Consider the following 21385-nt stretch of genomic DNA (forward strand, 5'->3'; position numbering starts at 1 on the left):
TGTTAACATTTGATATAAATGACTTTTTTTTTAGGGAGACAGACTTAAGTTTAATCTTTGTAGTAATCGCACAGTGTATGGTTACACTGACCATTTTTTCTTGAATGTAAGAGAAGAACTAGATTTAGAATAGAGTGAGAAATGCTGTGGATGCCACAGCCTCTCTGGGCAATAATGTAAACTGCAGTGAGTGACCTTGAACTAATGTACCATTCTTAGTTGCAGTGATCATGATTTTTTGTGCTGTCTTGTACTTTCCATGTAATTTGGAAGGTTTTGTGAACATCTGGGTACCCCCACAAGTATCATGACACCCCCATATAAGTCACATGAATGGCATCTGATGTCTTTATGGAAAAATAGGGGAGGAAGATGTGTACTGAAGCTCTAGGCAGAAACTAGGGCAACTGTTATAGAAATGACCTCAGTAAATCACACTCCCCACAAGGTGGCTTTGTTCCTCCTTTCATCCAGAAGTGGAGTATATTTCTCCATGCTTTGATCTGAGATGACCTAGTGGCTTGTTATGACTAATGAAATGTGGTGGTAGAAGTGACTTGGTGTGATTTCTGAAGCTAGGCCACAAGAGGCCTTATGCTTCTGCTCTTGCTTTTCTGGAACAGAGCTGCCTCCACAAAGAGGTCCAGGTCAGCCTTTTGGGGGATGAGAGCTATAGCAGCAGGAGGCCCTGCAGACACACATGTGAATGAGGCCAGCCCCTATTAAGTCACTAGCTGACTGCTGCCATATACATGAACCTAATTAAGACCAGCAGAAGAACCAACCTGCTGAACTAAGCCCAAATTACAAACCTATGGAACTGTGAGCTAATGAGTGACTATAGCTTTACACCACTAAGTTTTGGGGTTATTTTTTAAACAATAGATAGTTGATGCAACCAGTAAGAGTTACTAACAACCAGGATAGGGAGATAAAGAAGTAACATTTATTGAGTACCTACATTGTGTTGAGCAATTCCTGAGAAAATTATCTTGATTTGGCTTTACAACACTTCTCCAAGGAGGCATCATTTTATTCCCAGGGAGAAGACTGGAAGTCAAAGAAGCTCAGTAACTGGTCCAAAATCATCTGATTTTATCTAACAAATAATAGACCACAGATTAAAACACACCCAAATCCCACTCTTTAAATACATTAATTTCAGAACTTCAATGCACTTATGAAACAGCTCCATAAATTGACATATCTTTATGCTGTCTGAAATATTCCATATTTAATAATATTTTCTTTAAACTGAATCACTTGAATAAGTTACTAGACAAAGAAATATATTTAAAGCAGAAACATTTTGTTACTGGAATGAATACTGAATGCTTTCCCCAGGTGAACTCTCTTCTAGTTGCTTCGCATGAATGAATTTATTTATTCCTCACAGCAATTCAGTCAGGTTAGAGCTATTGTCATCATAATCCCCCATTGGAAAGATGAGAAACATGAGGTAGGGGAGATTAAATCGTTGCTTGATGTCACCAAAGAAGTAGGTGGTTGAGGCATGGTTGTGCTATTGGCAACTGAGAGGGGTGAGTAGAGACCAGAGATGCCACCAAACATCCTACAGTACACAGCACAGCCTCCCATCTCAATCAGAGAATGATTCAGCACAACTGTCCATAGTGCCAAGGTTAAGAAACCCTGTTTCTGACTTTCTAAATGGTAAACAGATACAAGTATTGCTTGCCATTAATGGAAATTCAGGGGGGGAAATGAACAACACTGAAGAATCTCTAGAAGCTGTTGCTTGCCAGACTGGGAGTCTCAGGAGCTCTTTTTTGTTGTTGAAAAGAAATTGGCAAAATGTTAGATAGTAGAGGATAGAAACTCTCTCCTTGGGTGCAATCAGAGGATTGTTAAGAGATTTATATTTGGAATTAAACCCCTTTGTGTGACTCTAAGTCATTTATACCATGTCCATGTCCCTATCAAATCATCCCACAATCCACTGGTGCAAAGCACATCCTTTAGGAAGTGTGGCTTTATGGGCTAGGTGGGTGATCTGTATGCCATGGGCCAAAACTAGCCCATCACCTGCTTTGTTAATTAATTTGGGGAGAACATAGCCACACCCATTCTTTTACATATCATGTATGGCTGCTTTTGCACCACAGACGCAGTTGCTTTGGGACAGCAGAGACCATTTAGCTCACAAAACCTAAAATATTTATGATTTTGTCCTTAACAGAAAATCTTTGCTGACCGTTGCCTAGAATTACACTTGGTACATAGTGGGTACTCGGCCTACTATGTGCTGATATTTGTTGAATGAATAAAGCCCTGGGAGACACTGCTCTCTGTCTTCCCTCTCCACCAGCACCTCCTTCTTCCTACTCCATCCTACCCATGTCTGTCTGTTTGTTTGTTTGTTTGTTTTTGCATTTCCATTATGCTCAACATGAAATGACAGCTCCATTCTTAAAACAAACACATGTCTAACGAGTAGTTGATCACTGTAAGCTGCTCCGTTTTAGGGCTCAGAGATATAAATGGGTCTCTCTGAAAGGGGATGGTGATGGATCACCATGTTCTCAGGAGTCTAAGCTATTCCCTTTCTCCTCTAGCTGTTGGCATTCACCACACTCTCTCAGCTCCAGAGCTAAGGGATATATAATAGACACGGGAAGACCTATAAAAGTAACATCTGAAACTGCCGCAGAGCTGAGTATTGATTTATTCATTACTATAAATTTTTTGTCATTACTATGCAATTGCTCTATCTCAGGAAGAATTGATAGATGTGGTTGGAAGCTGCAACCCACTGTGCAAAACTTTTTCCCCCTTCTATAATTTCCTGTAACTCTTCTAAAGAATCATTATTCCTTATTACATAGCTCTGGCATGCCACCTATTTAGATAAATGCGTGAACAAGTGTGCAGTAAATATTCATAGTGGCCCATGTGTCAACGGTATATGTCACTAATTAGATAATTTAGTGGTTCAAATAAATAAATAAGAAAATAGAAGCACACCAAGGAAAATAGTGAAATAAAACACAGACTCCTTGTAGGAATCTAGGCAAATAGGACAGCTTTTCAGGTTATAAGATCATCTATATATGTTGGAGGCCAATCAGAAGGTCACAGTGATACTTAATGATGCTGCTTGCATGTGAGAGAAGCCCAGACCCACAAGTGCCTATGTCAGTTTGGGTCTTCTTAGCAACGTACATGCTTGTTACTTAAGCAAGGCCACTCTGGATGGGTCTCAGGGGATTTGATGGCCTTTTGCCTCCTTTATCCTGCTCATTTTCTTGTGTCTTTTATTTATAATCCTGCTGCTACCAAGAGAACTGGGCTCAGGGCTTGAAAATGATAGGTTTAAGTTCTGAGTCTGACATAAAGTGGGTAAGTTACTCATTCAACTTGGTCCTCAATGTTCTTATCTGTAGAATGGAAACATTTCTAATTTGAGGTATAATGGCAATGATGGTGACAATGAAATGTAAATGAGGCAAGAGACAGAGAAGCCTTTTCCAGAGTTCCAGTGGTCCAAATGGACCTTAGAAGACATTTGTTTGTTTTATTTTAAATAAATTGTCTCAAGAAAGGTGAGCTATGCAGACAGAGCAACTATTTAGAGAACCAGGGTACTGGGAGCTACTATTTATTAGGTGCCTCCTTTGTATCAGGCATTGAGGTTATAGATACTGCCTATAGGGTATCGACTACAATTCACTTTGGTGAAGTAAAGGATTTTTTTCCCACATTTTGCAGATGGGGAAACTGAGGTTTAGCAACACTCAGTGTAACTTGCTGAAGATGACAGATCTGGTAAGTGATGCCAGATGAAAATCTACCTTTCTCTGGTTCTATTTTCCATATCTGCTATGCTGCTGGTGACATGCTATGTTGTCTCCAGGTTTGAACTGAAAGGACTTAATTTGTTTTGCATTTTAGAAATTTAAAAAATAAAAAAGTGAGATTTCAATCTGAGTTGCCCAGATAGCTTGACTATACTGGCCAAATCCATAATGGTCTTCCTCAATTGAGCAAGTCTGAGTTCTGTTTACATAAATGTAGTTATCCCAAACAGTCAGTTTGATTAAGGGTCTCTGTGGTGACCTTGTGAAGTGGTGTTAAGCAAAAATAATTGGATCTACTGAATCTTGAGATCTGGCTGATTAGCTCCTAATGCATGAATCTGACCTTAGCCCTTTCCAGTGGTGTGTTAGAATCTGAAGGAGATGAATTCACTTTGTCAAACAACTAAAGCCCAGTCTTTGAGGCATGCCTAAACTAGTCAAGGCCTTGTCTGAGCATATTCATTTCTCAAATGCAGATAGGATGAATCTGCATGTTTCCATTAAGCAATCATATAAAAAGTAAACTTATTCAAACCAGCTTTAGAGCCAGCCAGATTATCTGATCAAGATGCCACCTTTCTGGTTTGGGTTTATCTAGTCATAACTGAGAGTACTCATTAATTTATTTAACAAATATTTAATTTGCACTTCTGTGTGTCCACTGCAATGGAAGACACTGGAAGCACAAGGATGGACTACATTGTGTGAATGTACCTATTCAGGGAACCCTGGCTAAGAGCTTCTGCTGCTGCAGTTGTTGAACAATACAAATGCAGAGGCTTAGAGGGGTAAATGCACGGACATGTGGACAGGTGGGTAAATGAGTGACTTGATGGGCAGATGGATGAACAGAAGTGTCTTCATTATCTTAGTGCCTTTTTGAGCTTCCTTCTGACCTTCAGGAAGGCTCAGAATGACTTATTAATATCTCTATGACTAATGGTGGTACCCGAATGAATCTCTTCAGATTCCATATTAATATGCACTACTGCAAATTTTCTTTCTTTTTATTGATAACTGGAGTTCTAAGTCTTTTGTCTCTTGACTAGTTTTTGTCTCTTAGCCAGTTCTCATCTACATTTTGGTTACACTTGCTGTGTGGACTTGAATCAGAGTTTATCTCTACTTCTCTCTTTGAACCTCATTGGAAGCCTCCCAGTGACCATTTCTGTGCCCACGGAGGTGGAAGTCTACAAGGGTAGATAAATGAATAGATGCTAATCAATGGAAGATTGTGGGTAGATGGGGGAATGGGTGACCATACTGTTCACATTTGTTCCTCTAACGTTATTAGCACCAGTGCCTGGCTCATAATAGGTGATTACAGATTTAGTGAATAGGTGGTTAGGTGATTGAATACGTAAGTGATTGGGTGACTGAGTAGTAAGTAGTAAGTAATTGAGTAGGTGATGAATGGATGAGTACATCTATGCATGAATAAGTAGATAAATTACTCTATTGGTTATTGGGTAAGTGGGTCGATAAATGAAAAAAATGGTAAGTAGATGAATGATTAAAAGGGAGTATATGGGTGGATACTTGCATCAGCAGATGAATGGGTGGGTGGGTAAATGGATGAATAGATGAATGGATAGGTAGTTATAAGGGTGTGTAGTTGCCTGGGTAAAACTTAGAGGATTTAGGAGTGAGTGGATGATTGTGTGAATAAAAGAATGGATGGTCGGATGAATGTTTGGATTGTAGCCCTAAAGCTTGTTGGGCACTGAGAGAAGACAGGCTGATACTTAAACTCTGCCCTGATTATGGCCAAAGTAAACAATCCTCTTGGTTTAAGGGAATGATGCTGCTGGCTTTGAGAAGATTAAGGGCATGGCACACAAGGGCATGGAAAGTCTGACTGGCTGGCCAGAAGAGTGATAATGACTCGTGGTTTCCAAGCACTGTTTATAAAATAACCAAAGAAGCAATGAGTGTGTTTCTTGGGTTCCTTGAGGCCACAGAGAGGAGGGACATAACCTCAGCAGATACAGCTTCATGTAAAAGTCTAGTGAGCACAGAGTGCATGACTGCTGGAAGTTATAGACCCACTGTTGACCAGATGACCTTGCTATTTTCTGCTTTTCCTCTTTCTTTCTTTCCTTCCCCCCCCCCCAACTTCCTTCCTTGTTTCTTTCTCACTACTCTGGCCCAGGCAGGGATGACCTAGGGCCAGAAGGCAGAGCCTTCTGGGAACTGACCCATGCTTTGCCTTGAAATTTGGAACTTCACCTAGGAGACCAGTTTAGACTTCTAGCTGAGCTGGCTGGCTGATTTCCCTGCTTAGGATCATTTACCTCATATGTGTTCTGATTAACTAAAAGGAGCTGTGGTGGAGAGTGAAATGAGCATGGGGCTTGGATCCAAACAGACTTATTGTCTGGTGACCTTGGGAAGTTTCCTATACTTTAAAATTCTGCTTTATCTGCTAAAGATAATGAGGAGAGTATATAAAATTAAAAACACTTGCTTCATTTGGTTAATGTAAGAATTAAAAGAAATAATGTGAAAGAATCATTACCTGATTGGTACCTACTAAGTGTCTTATATAAGTTAATAATTCTTCTTTGTTTTGTTAATTCCTTAATCTCCCTCTCTAGCTAAGGTGCATCAGACCATATGAGGATATGGCTTAGGTATCAAATGGGCCCATTCACTTGGTCCACTGAAGACTTTAGGAAAACAGTGTAGTTATGCTTAAAACCACATATGTTCCATCACCCCATCACTGACATATGATCACATCCACTCCCAGGTCCTTCTCCAAAAGAACTGAAAGCAGGGACTCAAACAGATGCTTTTACACCAATGTTTTATAGCACCATTGTTCAGAATACCAAAAAAGGTGGAAACAACTCAAATGTCCATCAGCAGATGAATGGATAAACAAAATCTGATGTATCTATATAATGAAATATTCTTCAACGTAGTAATTGTAATTGAATTCTGACATGTGCTATAATATAGATGAACATTATGCTAAATGAAATGAGCCAGACACTGAAGGACAGTTACTGTATGATCCATTCATGTTGTATGACCATTCATATTCAGAGACAGAAAGTAGATTAGAGATTACCAAGGGCTTGAGGGAGGAGGATGGGGAGTTACTATTTAATGGAAACTTCTGTTTGGGCTGATGAATAAGTTTTGGCAATTGATAGTGGTGATGGCTTCACAATACAGTGAATGTACTTTATGACACCAAATTGTATACTTAATTTAATTATTAAAAATGATTAAAATGGTAAATTCTGTTACATATATTTTAAATTAAAGTAATACATGGCTATTCAGGGTCTTTTCTTGTTCCATATAAATTTTAAGATTCCTTGTTCCAGCTCTGTGAAAAACATTGATGGTATTTTGATAGGGATTGCATTGAATGTGTAGATTGCTCTGTGTAGCATACAAATGTAGTGATCTGAAGGGGCACCTGCACCCCAACGTTTATAGAAGCAATGTCCACAATGTCCACAATGGAAAGAGCCCAGATGTCTATCGATAGTTGAATGGGCAAAGAAGATGTGATATATATATATATATATATATATATATATATATATATATATACAATTGAATATTACTGAGCCATCAAAAAATGAAATTTTACCATTTGCAATGACATGGATAGAACTAGAGGGTATTATGCTAAGCGAAATAAGTTGATCAGAGAAAGACAATGATCATATAGTCTCACTCATATGTGGAATTTAAGAAACAAAACACAGGATCATAGGGGAATGAAGGGGGAAAAATAAGATATAACCAGACAGGGAGACAAACCATAAGAGCCTCTTAACTATAAGAAACAAATTGATGGTTGCTGGAGGGGGCGGGGGTGGGGGGTAGTGTAGTTGGGTGATGGGCATTAAGGAGGCACCCGATGGAATGAGCACTGAGTATTATATAATACGATGAATCCCTGAACTCTATGTCTGAAACCGATAATACACTATATGCTAATTAATTAAATTTGAATAAAATAAAATTTAAAAAGATAACAAAGATTTAAAAATATATATATTGCCCAGAAAACACCCTCAAAAGAAGAAGAAGAAACAGATGAAAAAGATTTGTGCCTGTGAGCTGCAAAGATGTACCTAAACCCATGGGGTCAGACAGCCTAACTCAACCAGTTAATCTCAGCATACGGTTAAGTTATTCTATGGCAGGTTTGCTTTCCAGGATGGGAGGCAGGGGCAAACAGCACTGGTTCTACTTTTTCTCCTATTACCACCAGCCATCCTCTTATCATTCATGTGATTTGCTTCTGTGAGATAGAGAGCTAGTGTTAGCCGCCATTGTTCTTTAACTAATTTAACGTTTAAATTTCTGGAAGTGAAGGTGTGATTGGCCTAAGCTCTTAGAAGAAGGGGTTGGACTCTGGACAGACAAGAACACCAGCAACAAAGAGGAGGGTCGTGTTAAGACTGTTCTTACCCCTTCCCCCGTCATTGCCCAGAAGCCTTGAAATCCATCTTACCCAGTAACCCTTACTGTTCCCTGATATTTAGACGAGGGAGGTCACAGAACAAAGTAAGACTTTTCTGGCCCAAACGTAGAATGGCATACATGGAAAACCCAAGCTCTGCTGGAATCCTGTTACAATATATGAAGAGCTGGAGGCTCAATTATGGGTACTATGAGGACAAAATTTCAGACTTTGCTCTGGCTTTTGTCAGCTTAAGGCTCTTAAGGTAGTTTACACAAAGATTTGTGTGTCTGAATTTTTCCCTGGCAGGTTCTCATTATAACCTAGATAACACAAATCCCGAATATTTGTGGTTAGCAACAATAAGGAATTTTCAAGTCATCTGACATTTTCTAGCCATGTAGATCACCACCTAGGATCAATATTCAGCTCTGAGACAAAGGGAGACATAGATTGTGGGAAAGTTTTTCATGGTTTGTGCAGTGTCTGAGTTTCAACTCCTTAACACCTTCAACTCTCTTTGTCCCTCTCTTTCTCTTTCGTTCATCAGCACACACACACACACACACACACACACACACACACACACCTTTTGCCCTACACAGGGTTCTTTCAGAACCACACAAAGGAAAAATGTGGGTATCTAATCACCCAACAAGAGTATCACCAGCCAGGACCGCAGAAGGGGGAAGGGACATTTAAAAATGAGGTTTTTGCCTTCTCTTTCCTTTGCAATCTCCTGGTCATAGGTTATACCCTTTGCTTCCATGGCAAGCTGGTTTCAGATCTTCCAGAGTTGAGCAGAACAACTGTTACCACATTGGTAAACAGAAGATTGTTTACATAAAAAATATAGATTTCCTTTAAGCGCTTTGCTTAAGCCTTTAGTACGTTGAATTTACATTATTATTGTTTATGTTCCCAGAAGTCGGCAGGAGGATGGCCTTGCTGCAGTTTATGTGGTTTCATGATTCACACTTGATGAGGCAGCTATCACACAGGGTGGGGATGGGGAGGAGGGGAGAGTCAGGGAAGCGCAAAGAAGATTAGAGCAAGCTCACTTGTGGGATCTATAGCCTTAACGTAATGGTACAGCCAAGGGCCTGGGGATTTCTGAGTCAGTCTTTCAGATTCCCAGACATGTTTATCAGTTTTGAGTTTCAAAACTGGCCCACCCAGAATAAAGCTGCGGCGCACCTGATGCTTCACTTTGGCTGTGTTATTCGGGAGATTCTCCTGAGATCCAAGCTCCTTCCCCAGCTGTCCGCTTGACAGTGTACGCAGCTCCTGTCTCCTGGGTCCTGAGAATACCGTGCGGTGATCTGCTCTGCCGGCCTGCTACTGGCTGCTGGCTGAGCGCTCCATCCCCATGTGTTTCCAGGCTGCAGTGCCCTGGTGGGGAAGGGGCATCCGACCTCAGTGTCAGAAGTTTCACAGTTTAAAACTTGGTAATAATCATATGGGCCACCTCCTAATGGTGTGTCCAACTCAGAGCCACATCAACTAGTTTTCCAGCCAGATTTCTAAGACAGGATGGGGCAAAATCAGGAGAATGTGTTCTCTTATGAGACATTGAAACCGAATGGATAAAAACCTGTGTTTTGGAAATACTGGAATTTTTTTTCGTTGGTTTGCTTGAGTCTTTGTTGTTTATTTTGTTTTTGAGACCCAGGTCTGCTTCTTGTTAGCTCCATGGTTTTGGGCAAATTTCTTAACCTCTTTGTGCCTTAATTTACTCATCTGTAATTGGGAGATGCTCTACCTCATCAGCTTCTGAGAGGATTAAATAAGATAATACATCTAATGCACTGGGCAGAGTACCTGAGATGCTGGGGATATTAGAGGAGCTTCAAGTTGCTGACATTTATGGGAGTAGCTTGAGAACCAGATGATCCAAGGATCCCACTCATATTCTGTTAGTGTATATGCCCACGAAGGGACACCTCATCCTCTGAAACACCACAGGACCATCTTTTCATCAATTCTGGGCTCCACATGTCCTGGACACTTAATATTTTAATTCATAAGCTTTCTTTGATAAAAAGTCAAACCAGATATGGCCACCAGACATGAATTAGTGTTTGGAGACAATGTCTTTTATCAAGTATGCTAACTTTGACAACTAGCTATCTTTTCTGAAGCCAATGCATTCATCCCATTGTTTCTTTATTACTTTATCCAAAAAGTATTTATCAATAGCCTTCTACATGCCAAGCTCTTTGCTAAGTGTTGAGGATGTTATGGTGAGCAAAACACACAAAGAACTATCACAGAACATAGAATCTAGTGTGGGGGGGGGGCAATTACAAATAATCATAAAAATATGTGTGAATTATAGATTATTGTAAGTGTTATGAAGGTAAAACACAAGGTCTTATGAGGATGTTGAGGAAGCTGCCTGTGCATCTGAAGTGAGGGTTATAGGAAGGTCCCTCTGTAAGAACAATGCTGGAGTTGAAAAATAAGAAGGAATTAACAAGGCTGAAGGGTCTGGAGGCAGATAGGGAAAAGTCATAGGATGTTCTGGTTATCTCCTGTAAGATACTGAATCACTCCCAAACATGGTGACTTTTAACAACACTTTTGACAAAACTTGGTGACTTTTAACAACACATCTCCTAGTTCTGTGGTTGACTGCACTCAGTTCAGTGATTTTTGCTTGGCGTTTCGGTCAGTTGTTGACTGGGACTCCACTAGATTAGACTCCCAAGATGACTCCCCTGTGTGACAGTCGATGCTGACTGTGGGCTAGGAGTTCAGCCTGGTCTGCCAATGGGGCATCTGTATGTGGCCTCTCTGTGGATCTTGGGCTTCTGACAGCATGGCAACCAGGATTTGAGGGGGAGAACCCCATGAGCATGCTCCAGTGGGCCAAAGTATATCCTATAGGATCTCTTACAACCTAGCCTCAGCAATCCCAGAATATCATGTCTTTCCTATTCTAATTGTCAAGTGAGCTGCCAAAGCCAGCTCAGATTCAAGAATAAGGGAGAAACAGATTCCACTTCTCAGTGGTGGGAAGGCACACCTTCACTCCCCTGCATGGAGTGAGGAACTCATGGGCAGTCAGCTGAGAAACAAGTTACTCCATGTGGCTTTTGCTCTTGCTGTTCAGCCTGGAATGATCCTCCCTGAAAGAGTCACATGACCCGCACAAATTAGATCTCAGTTCAGAATATCTCCTTGATTCAAAAGATCTTTCTCAAGGAGGTTTTCATGAACTTTGACCTTGGTATCCAGTCACTTTCTTTTCCATGATTGTATTTAATTATTTTCATAGTACTTATCACTCCAAAATTATGCCTTTATTAGATTATTTTCTTCAACCTTCCCACAATTAGCCTCACATACCCATGAAACATAGACCTCATAAGATCATAGTCTTGGCCACCAATGTATCCCCTAAAAAAGGGGATACATTAGTGGGCATTGAAAATTACTGAGTGAAGGAAGAGTATTCTAAGTAAAAGAAATGGCACGTGCAAAGATCCTGAGGCAGAAAGCATGTAATCTGAAGAAATGAACAAAATTGTGTGTTGGAATGGAGGAGTGGAGGGTAGCTATGTGCCTGGGGGGCTCACAGCAGCATCCCGCTTGGTCACAGTCAGCCTGATTCAGTCCTGACAATGGTCACCATTCTGAAGTGCAAAAATTATGTGTATTTTATGTTATATAAGCACTCTGATTTGAATGTGTCTATCCAAAATGACTTATTTCATGTCAAAATGGAACCCACTGAATTTGGGCTCCTTACTCTAATGTCTTACTCTTTCTAAAAGTAATTGGAACCAAAACAATAAAAAGACTCACAAACAACTGAGTGATGACCACCTATGTACCAAGATGTTTGCCCTTTTCAGGTAGATAGTAGGGTCCTATTTCCCTTATTTCTTACAAACCTGGGATTTGGTATTTTCAGTCTTCCCTTTTTTATAACAATGATAACATTCAGATCTCAAAAAAAGTTGCCCAAGTCTCTCCAGTCTAAAACCAGTGGATGCTGGGTTCAGACATAGGTCTGCTTTACCTCAGAGCCCTGCAGAATTTTGGGTAATGGCCTAAGTTGGAAGAAGAAAGAAATCAGGGAAGACAAATGTCTAAACCAAACCCCAGAATGATATATTTTCCCTGTGGCATTGAATCAACTTGCTGAGCCCCATGATAACTGGCCGGCTCTGATTATAAGGCTCTGATGTGATTCCTGCCTCAATCATGACTGAATAACCACTAGTTAGGAATCATGAAAGGGCCCAAATGAGTGCAGTGGGCGTAAGGAAAGGTCCATGGGTTGCCAGAGAAGAATACGAAGCCAGTCAGAGGTGGGGACACTTCAGTCATGCCCAAAGCAAAGCCACCAGAACATCATGTTCTTGACCAGGGCAGGGGAAGGGGGCTGGGGAGATTGTTGGCAATCCATTGGCTGACAGCCATGGTTTTTAACCGGATACTCACTCTTCAAGGAGAGTGTGTGTGGAAGTCACATCAGGGGGCTCCCAACTGGCTCTCACTTTACATCCTCTAGGGCCAGGGGCTCTCTCCCCTAAACCCATGTCAACCATCATCATTTCAATATTTTCCTGTGCCTGAATGGGCTTCTCACTTAGTATCTCAGTCTATGTTTTAAGCTACTTTCCTCTTTATTTTTTCTCCATATGAGGAAAACTTACAAAAATATATTTTTATTGAGGAGATAGTATAAAAACTTACCTTAAGTTATACCATCTGTACTGTTGGACACTTTGGATTTTTGTCTGGGAAAGGCAATTTCTTTTCCTTGTTTTCTCCTCCTGTTCTTTGGGAAGCCCTGGGAATGATAATAAAGAGAGAGAGGAAGGAAGGAAGCAAGCAAGCAAGCTTGGGAGGAAGGAAGGAAGGGAGGGAAGAAGGAAGGAAGGAAGAAAGAAAAATTTCCAAAGGGGGGAATAAACTTTCATAGTAAACCTGGAAATATGAGAAACTAAGCTGCCTAACAGGTACTACAGCCAATCTTGAACAATATGTTGTTTCTCAGATGGGATATACAACAAAGAGATATACTGAAGACTTTGTATTAGACTTGGAGATCCAGTGGTTTGTTCTACTTATTTCTTACATTGTGTGTATGTGTGTGTGTGTGCATGCACACACACTAAAGCCAAGATTATTTCCCTGGAGAAATCATAGGTGGGTTTGGAAGAGGAGGGTGGAAGGGGAGACTCATTCTGTCAGTGCAGACTATTACTGAAATTGATGTTCTTGGCCTCCAATCAAGGTATTTACCTTGATGCCCACCAGGGTAACTATAACCCCAGCTGAACCCTCACCTCCTAAACAACACCCAGAGCCTTCAACACCTATTCTTGCCTGCCCCAGATCCTTTCCTGACTCATTACCACTGCCATCTTTGGCACATAACCTCACTATATGAAAGGTGAATGGATCAACTGAAAATGGACTGGTGAGGAACACGAATGTCCATACCCTTGGACCAATCCACCAACCACTGATGGGACTCCAGTGGCCACTCTGGTTTCAGTGGAGATGTTATTGAACTTGAGCTTGGGATGAGAATTCAGGGATCTCATTTTCTGCCATTTGTTCAAAGCCAACTGTGGGTAAGATTCTATGCTACTATGCCCTTGTTATAGAAGAGAAAACTGGGACTCAGCTGTTAAGTTGTTTAAGGTCACGTGGGTCTTGAGTGGAAATATGATTTCAATCAAGTTTTCTCCGACTTCGAGGATGGAGTCAGTCATTCATTTAAAATTGACCACAAAGAAGGTCCAGTTAGAGGAATGGGATACCTTTACTTATTCCTTCACCCATTCACTCTGTACTTACTTGTGGTTTGCCATGAGGAGCTCACCAGCAGGCTACCAGGCGTCAGAACTATAGAAATAATAGTCATAATCTCTACCCTCATGGAACCCATGATGCATCTGCGTGTGTCTACTGAAAATGCAGTCCATGGAGCAGTGTCCCTGAAGTGTCAGGCCCCACCTCAGACTCCATGAATCCAAGTGTTCATGTGAACCTGGTCTCTGGGCCATTTGAGAAGAGACCAATAGAAAAGAAAATGGAAATTGGGAACTGGCAATCCCAGAAGTGGTCAGGCTGTGTGCAAGACACCAGCACATTGAAGAAAAGTGAGCAATAAACCAGAACCGGAGAGGATAAAGGGGGAGAGAAATCCAAGAAGCTGGTCTAGAGGAGGTGCACCCCTGCATTTTACTAGCTGTAAGATCTTACCTAGCCTCAGTTTCCTGTTCTGTAAAAGGGAAATAAGATTGATATCTGTCTCACAGGTTGTAGCAAAGATTAAGAGTCAATATATTTAAAGTGCACAGCCAAGTACTTGGCACAGAGCAAGTCCAAAGCATACTGGCTGTCATCAGGATGATTTCTATGACATAGCTGCTGTGAGGACTAGGTGTGGGGGACACATTGTCCCCTTTGAGGAACGAGCAGTTGGTGTAAAAGATAGGAAAAGTGCAAGTGCCTGGGCAGTTGCAAACACCCAGCACTTTCTAAAATACTTCCCAAATTGTCTTTAAAAAGGAACCAAAGAATCACTGCCTCTTAAAATCATCCATTTATTTATTCTGACTTTTTTTTAGCATTAGCAGCATTATATCTAAGTAAGCAATTAATTATAGATAATACCAACAATAATAGCCAGTGTTTATTGAACATCTGTTACCTGCAGGTACCAAGTAAAACCTTTTACAAGCATTATCAAAACTTAACTTTCTCAAATCCTCACAGGTTTTGAGTGATTTTACCCTCCTTTCCACATATAGGGAAATTGAGTCTCTGCAGACAGGCAAGAAATGCATCTGTTGACGCTAAATCCTATGTTGGAGGCATAGGCAGGAGGCAAAAAAGGCATACATAGGAGAGGCCCACCAAAGGCACAGCCCCTCCCCAACTCCTCTCCATCCACAACTCAAATGTCCATCCTTCAGTGCCCAATTTTATCTTTATAGTAAGTGAAAGTCTAAAGTGCCCTCCACCAAGAGTCTTATCCCGTGATTATTCTATCACATGAGAATCTAGGTTCTGTGAAGGGGTTTTGCAGATGTAAGTAGAGTCCCAAGTCCCCATAACAGAAGGAAATTATCCAGAATTATCCAGTTGGGCCTGGCCCCATCAGATAAGCCCTTACAAAGCAGAGAATATTCTTCGGCTGGTGGCAAATGGGAATTCAGAGAGATTTAAAGCGGCAGGAGGAGTTGATATGCCATTGCTGGCTTTGAAATTGGAGGAAGCCACGTGATGAGGACCGCAGAGGGGACTTGAGAAACTGAGAGTGACCCTACTGACAGCTGGGAAGAAAGTTAACACCGCAGTCCTACAACAGCAAGGAGCTAGATTTTGCCTACAACCTGACTGAGTTTGGAAGCAGATTCCTTCCTAGAACCTCATAACAGAGTCCTACCTGGATGACACCTTCACTTTGGCCTTGTGAGACCCTAGGCAGAGAGCCTTGCTAATCCCATCTGGACTTCTGACGTGTTCTGGTAATTTGTCACATGGCAATAGTAAACTAAAACAATCTCTGTGAAACCATCACAGGACCTTACACTGTCGGGGTTTTGCTGATCCACTTTTTTAGCTGTGAAAACAAAGGACATTGTTTTATTTTTCCATCAAACAAGTAAACATGCAAGTGCCCAAAATATGTCTCCTGAAGGAAAGACTGAATGAGACATAGGTTTTGTCTCCTTTTGACTGTGGGGCCCTGGCATCAGGCTTCCCAGGTTCAATATCCAACTTCCTCCCTTGGTAGTTGTTTGGTCTTTAGTTTTTCAATAAGCCTCTCCAGGCTTCACTGTGTTTATCCATAAAGTTGGGATAATAATGGAGCTGTAGGGAGGATTGAGTGATATAATACTCATAAAACATTGAATTCACTGGCTGGCACACAGTATCACTCAGTAAGTATTCCAGGTACACAGGATCTTCACCTGGGTGGGTTAATGAATGAATGAACTCCAACACGAAGGAGCTAAGACGTCATCACATGAACACAGCTCTCGGGTTTTGCTGCTCAGGCCACATTGTGTACTAGATCAGGTCAACACATTCCTGGCTCTGGGCACCTGATGGGTGACTCCCACCAAAGATCCTGTAATGCAGAACCACATCCTGAAGGAAATGGCTGGACAACCCAGCTGGAGACTCTGCTTGGAAACTGGGAGGACCATGGGGCTCAGCTGGGATGTTTCCGCAGGTGTCCGAAGTACCGCCAATTCGGTCATCCATATTGCTGACTCGGTGCGGGCTGCTTGCAAGGGCCTGCTGAGGAACAAGACTATCTCTTCAATCCAAACAGTTGAGCCAGCAGCTCTAGGTAGACAAAGCCAGACTTAACAATAGCCTTGTTCCCAGCATCTGTTCATTTCAAGGCTTGCCAAGGAGCCAAATGTAGAAATCTATGAACATGATCCTATTTTAATCGAGTGCATATTAGTCCTTTCTTTTAAATTTTTCCAAAGGACATATATTTTGGCCAATACATTTATAGCCTTTTTTTTTTTTTTTTTTAAATTCCACTGTGCTTTTTCAGGGAAATATGTCTCTTAACAGAAAATAATTTGTCACTGAAAACTGAATACAGAAATATTCAAGACCAAAGGGTACCCTGGCACACAGTGGCAACCAGATCTTTTCATTAGAGCTGGGTACAAGATGAGATCATCAGATCAGTCATGTAGGGGGAGAGAGGTGGTTCCATCCACACTCAGACAGTGACTAGAGTCTCCCTTGCAAGCCCCCCCCCCCCACATGTTATCTATTATTTGCAGAGCTCTGGAGCAAGTGCCTCTTTCTACCTTTCTTCCCCTAGATCACTCTTCTCTAATTTTAGCAAGTTGGACAACATCATGGCATGCTGTGGAGGAGGAAACTGGAATATGTGTAAATAACTGGTGGATGCAAAGATCTGTTTCAGCTGAGGGGAGAAGAAGAATGCAGAGTGCCGCGTGGTCCTTGCATGGGTGTGCACTCAGGGTCTGGCGCAGAGAGCAAGGGACAAAAGCCGAGAGGGCTGGCCAGAACAATGGGCCGTCACAAATGCCACGTTATGTAACTGGGTTATTTGAATTCACAATTGTGAAGGCCACGATTGTAGAAGGCCTGTCCTCCTGCTCCATGGTGGGAGGATAGCAGGCTGCTGTGCTCCTTCCCAGGTGCCCTAGCAGCAGGAGAGGAGGGCTGAATTACTCCTGATCCCCAAGGTGCTTAGCAGCTCTGGGTTGAGCCGCACTTTTGGATGTTTATAACTAAGAAACGGCAATGAGATATCTTCCCCCACCACTTTTGGAAATGACCTGATTCTTTCCATTCAATGCATATTTCTTGAACTTGAACAGTGTTCTCTGGATAGCACCTTGGGACTATGAGTCCCGTGTTCCACAGCTGTGTCAAGGCACATGGACATGAATTTGCAGAAAGTCATAGCACAAAGTCACCATAGCAGGGAGTCAGGGAAAGCTTCTTGGAAGAGGTGAGCTTTGAAAATAGTGTGGCTGGGGAACCTGGGTGGCTCAATGGGTTAAAGCCTCTGCCTTCAGCTCAAGTCATGATCTCAGGGTCCTGGAATCAAGCCCCACATCAGGCTCTCTGCTCTGCGGGAGTCTGCTTCCCCCTCTCTCTCTGCCTGCCTGTCTGCCTACTTGTGATCTCTGTCAAATAAATAAATAAATAAAATCTAAAAAAAAAAGTTAAAGAAAAAGAAAATAGTGTGGCTGTGGTCATGATAAAGACACTAGGGATAATTTGACCTGCATGTAGCACCCGATTACCCAGCATGAGCAGTGAAAGGACAAGGCTCTCTCTTGTCTGCCTCCTTGTTTTGTGTTGAGGCCCCCATCTGCAGGCCCTGAGCTGCAGCCACACCTAAGTGTGCCGGGGAAACCCTCCCCACCTCGCTCATGGTGGGACCATCTATCTCCTCAAACCCAGTCAGCATCTCACCGCTCTGTACAGCCCTCCTCAGAGACCCCCCACCCACCTGCTCCGATCACTCACTGTGTACATGCCCTCTTTCTTGGGTCCTCGTAATTCCATGTGTTTCCTTCCTGCAACCACTGACCCTGTCCCAGGCACCCGGTCTGTATGTAGACCTGCCTCCTCGCTAGCATGCCCACAGGAAGGCAGGGACTAGATCTTCTCACTTCTTTATCTGCTATGTTCTGCACATCAGATGACTTTGTAACGTCTAAGTGGTAAGAGCCTTTCTTCTGACCTCTGGGGCTGGCAAAGCAGCTTTGGCCTCAGTAAGGTTACTTGCAGATACGGGCTGAGTCCTTTCTCCTTGTATAGTTAGTGTTGTTGTTGTGAACTTAAGCCAGACGTACAAACAGAAGCCTCACTGTGATTCTTCGGCCATTCCACCTGTCTGAGCTGTTTGTCTGTATGTCAGAGGTGATGTGCAGTTCCAGTTGGAGAGCTTTCTAGGAAGGAAGGAATAGCTCAGAGATTTGCTCACTCACTGGTGTCCTCAGATGGAAATACAGGGATGATGATGGTGATGATGTTCTGGGTGGTGATGATGATGATGATATGGGAAACTTGGTGTCTCTCCTGTGCTAAGAACTTCCATTTCTTTTCCTGCCTATACCACAGAAGAAAAACAGAGGGTAGGTATGATTATTATTCTCATTTTTCCTTTCTTTTAAAAGAAACAACACGTTATTGCGGTATTATCAACATACAAAATGTGTCCATATTTAATGTTTACAGTTCTTTGACTTTGTGAGTAAGTATTCACCTGTGATCCCAATACCTCCATGAAGGCCCTGGACAGACCCACCTATCAAAGTTTCTTCCAACTCTCATTATTGTTATTATTATTGTTATTACTGTATGATATGAGCACTTAACCTAAGATCTGCCTTCTTAGATAATGTTTCCTATGTACCACAGTATTGCTGACTGTAGCCCTTTGCTGTGCAGCAGATTTCCAGAAATGATTTACATTGTATAAACTTACATAATAACCTTCCCCTGTTCACTGGTACCTGCCATTCTGCTCTTTGCTTCTGTGAATTTGACAGTTTTAAATCCCACATACAAAGGAGACCATACAGAATTTGTCTTCGGTGTTTGGCTAATTTCATTTGTGTAACACGGGCCTGAAGGACTTTATTCTCATTTTGTGGCATGGAGTATCTCACCCAAGATCCATACCAGGTCTAGAGCCCTAGGAGCCCCACTCCAGGTGTCCATACACACTCAACACTGCTTCTTACTGCTACAAGTGTGTAAGCACACTCACAATTGTGAATATACACGTGTGTGTGGATGAATGCATGGAATTGAATGTGTTTAGGAGCTTGCGTGCAAACAGGTAGGTAGGAGCCGTGGGTAACTGATTTTGTCTGATCACATTAGAATGTCCGTGTATGTGTGTACTGTGTATGTAGGTTTCTCTCCGGACCCAGAAAAAGCATCAAGGTCCTAATGGGGCCAATATTAGTACAGTGAGAGGTTTCCTGAGGTTGCCAGGCCCCGGCCCCAGCTCCCTCCGGCCTTGTCCACTCTGAAACAAGAGTGCAGTAAGTAGAGGCTTGTGTTGGCTTGGGTGGGGATTCTGGACTTCCCCCAAGCAGTGCTGCAAAGAGCTGCAGATTAGGAGGTAAACTTCCACCAGTAAAGACTTGCTCTGCACTGGTAAATTTACATTTAAATGCACCCTGTCATTTTTAATCTCAGGCACTTGACACAATCACCTCCCAGCCAGCAGGCAGTCTTTGTAAGCCGGGTAACTCCCAGGCTGCAGGAGCCCACTGCAGACTGCAGGGCCCAGAGGCAGGTGTGGGTGTGGCTGGAGCAGCCTGGTGATGTATGCAAATTTTACTGTCAGGGTAACTCCAAAGTTGTCCAAGGAGAGTGCCAAGGGGCATTTTGTGTTACCCCGGCCTTGGGCGGCGTCCCCTGAGACTGGAACTCTCCAGGTAGGAGGTGGGACCGTAGAATGGCCTGTTCAATCCTATTAAAGGTGGGGATGCCTTGAAGGCTGCTGACAAGGTGGAGAAGCTGCTGTTTGTCTTATAAACACAAACTGTTGACAGTTCAAAGAGAAGCGGGCTTTCTGGAAGCTCCCATCACTGCTTCCAGCCCCTGGTTCAGAGCACAGAAACTTGAGTTAGCTCTGGTTCTTTACTGTCAGAAAGTGAGTTACTCTCAGAGTTTGTTTTGTTTTGTTTTGTTTCACTTTATTGTATGCAGATTTGCAGGTTAATGGTATTAGCGGTGCCCTCAATGATACTAGTAAATGTATACATCTTGTTGGGTCCCCCCCCAAACTGGGTACCCCAATAATGGGTCTATGATTAAAGGAGCAAGACTGTTACAAAGTGAAGGTCAAGCAAAGCTTTATTTCGCACCAGGCATCAGGAATCAGACCCACCGTCAAGCAGACCGGTAGGGCCTGCCCCTCCAGAGAGGACGACCCCTCCCGGTTTTCCAGACTAACTTTTATAGAGCAAAGGCCATGTGGTTGGGCCTGGCCACACACAGGTGGCCAATGAGATTGTAACACACACAGGAAACTCCACAGTGATGCTAGGCGACCAGTTGAATTACAATTTACCCTAGTAGACATTTGAACCAGCCTATCACCTCGTTCAGAATTGGCGCCCAAAAGGTGCCCAAAGGGCGGGGCCCATACTCCTTGGTAGCTCAGAGACAGTATGCGCCCCCACTGATTGAATACCTCCACCTGGCCTGACCCACCCTTGTATTTGGACTTTGTTACGTGGGACTGGTTTCCCGGACTTGGTTTTAAGTAAGTTCCCCTGGGGGGTGGGGGGGAGTCAATTTCAGTTTTTACAACAAAATGGCAGTTCAACCGGGGTGGGGCCGCTCTGGCTGAATAGGCCCTTACAGTGTTATACCCTTGTTTCTGTCCCCCGTCCCTGTTCATCTTGTTTAAATCTTTATAAAAGCTTCATATTTCTCAAAAGTCCCCATCCGAATTAGAAGCGCACAACCTCTCTTATAGCATCAAGCGATCCAAAAGCAGCTCTGGAATGTTTGCAGTGGGTCTGGAGCGTGAAAAGCCTTTTTGTTTTACCCAGAAAGACACTGAACTCGGGGTCCAGTGACATGCCTAAGGCCACTCCTTGAGTAACTCAAGGAGAACAGAGAG

The 21385-nt window shown here is 42.5% G+C and overlaps 1 long non-coding RNA gene across 1 annotated transcript in view; it reads left to right on the top strand.

Annotated features, from left to right (window-relative positions):
• Window positions 1-21385, top strand: part of LOC309853223 — a 572893-nt gene that overhangs the window by 435814 nt on the left and 115694 nt on the right. The window contains exon 6 of the long non-coding RNA XR_014305583.1: window positions 3730-3786. This is a non-coding gene — a long non-coding RNA (uncharacterized lncRNA). The remainder of the gene's footprint in view (window positions 1-3729; window positions 3787-21385) is intronic.

The sequence above is a fragment of the Mustela nivalis genome (genome assembly GCF_964662115.1).
Source record: "Mustela nivalis genome assembly, chromosome: 18".
Classification (NCBI taxonomy): Eukaryota; Metazoa; Chordata; class Mammalia; order Carnivora; family Mustelidae; genus Mustela; species Mustela nivalis.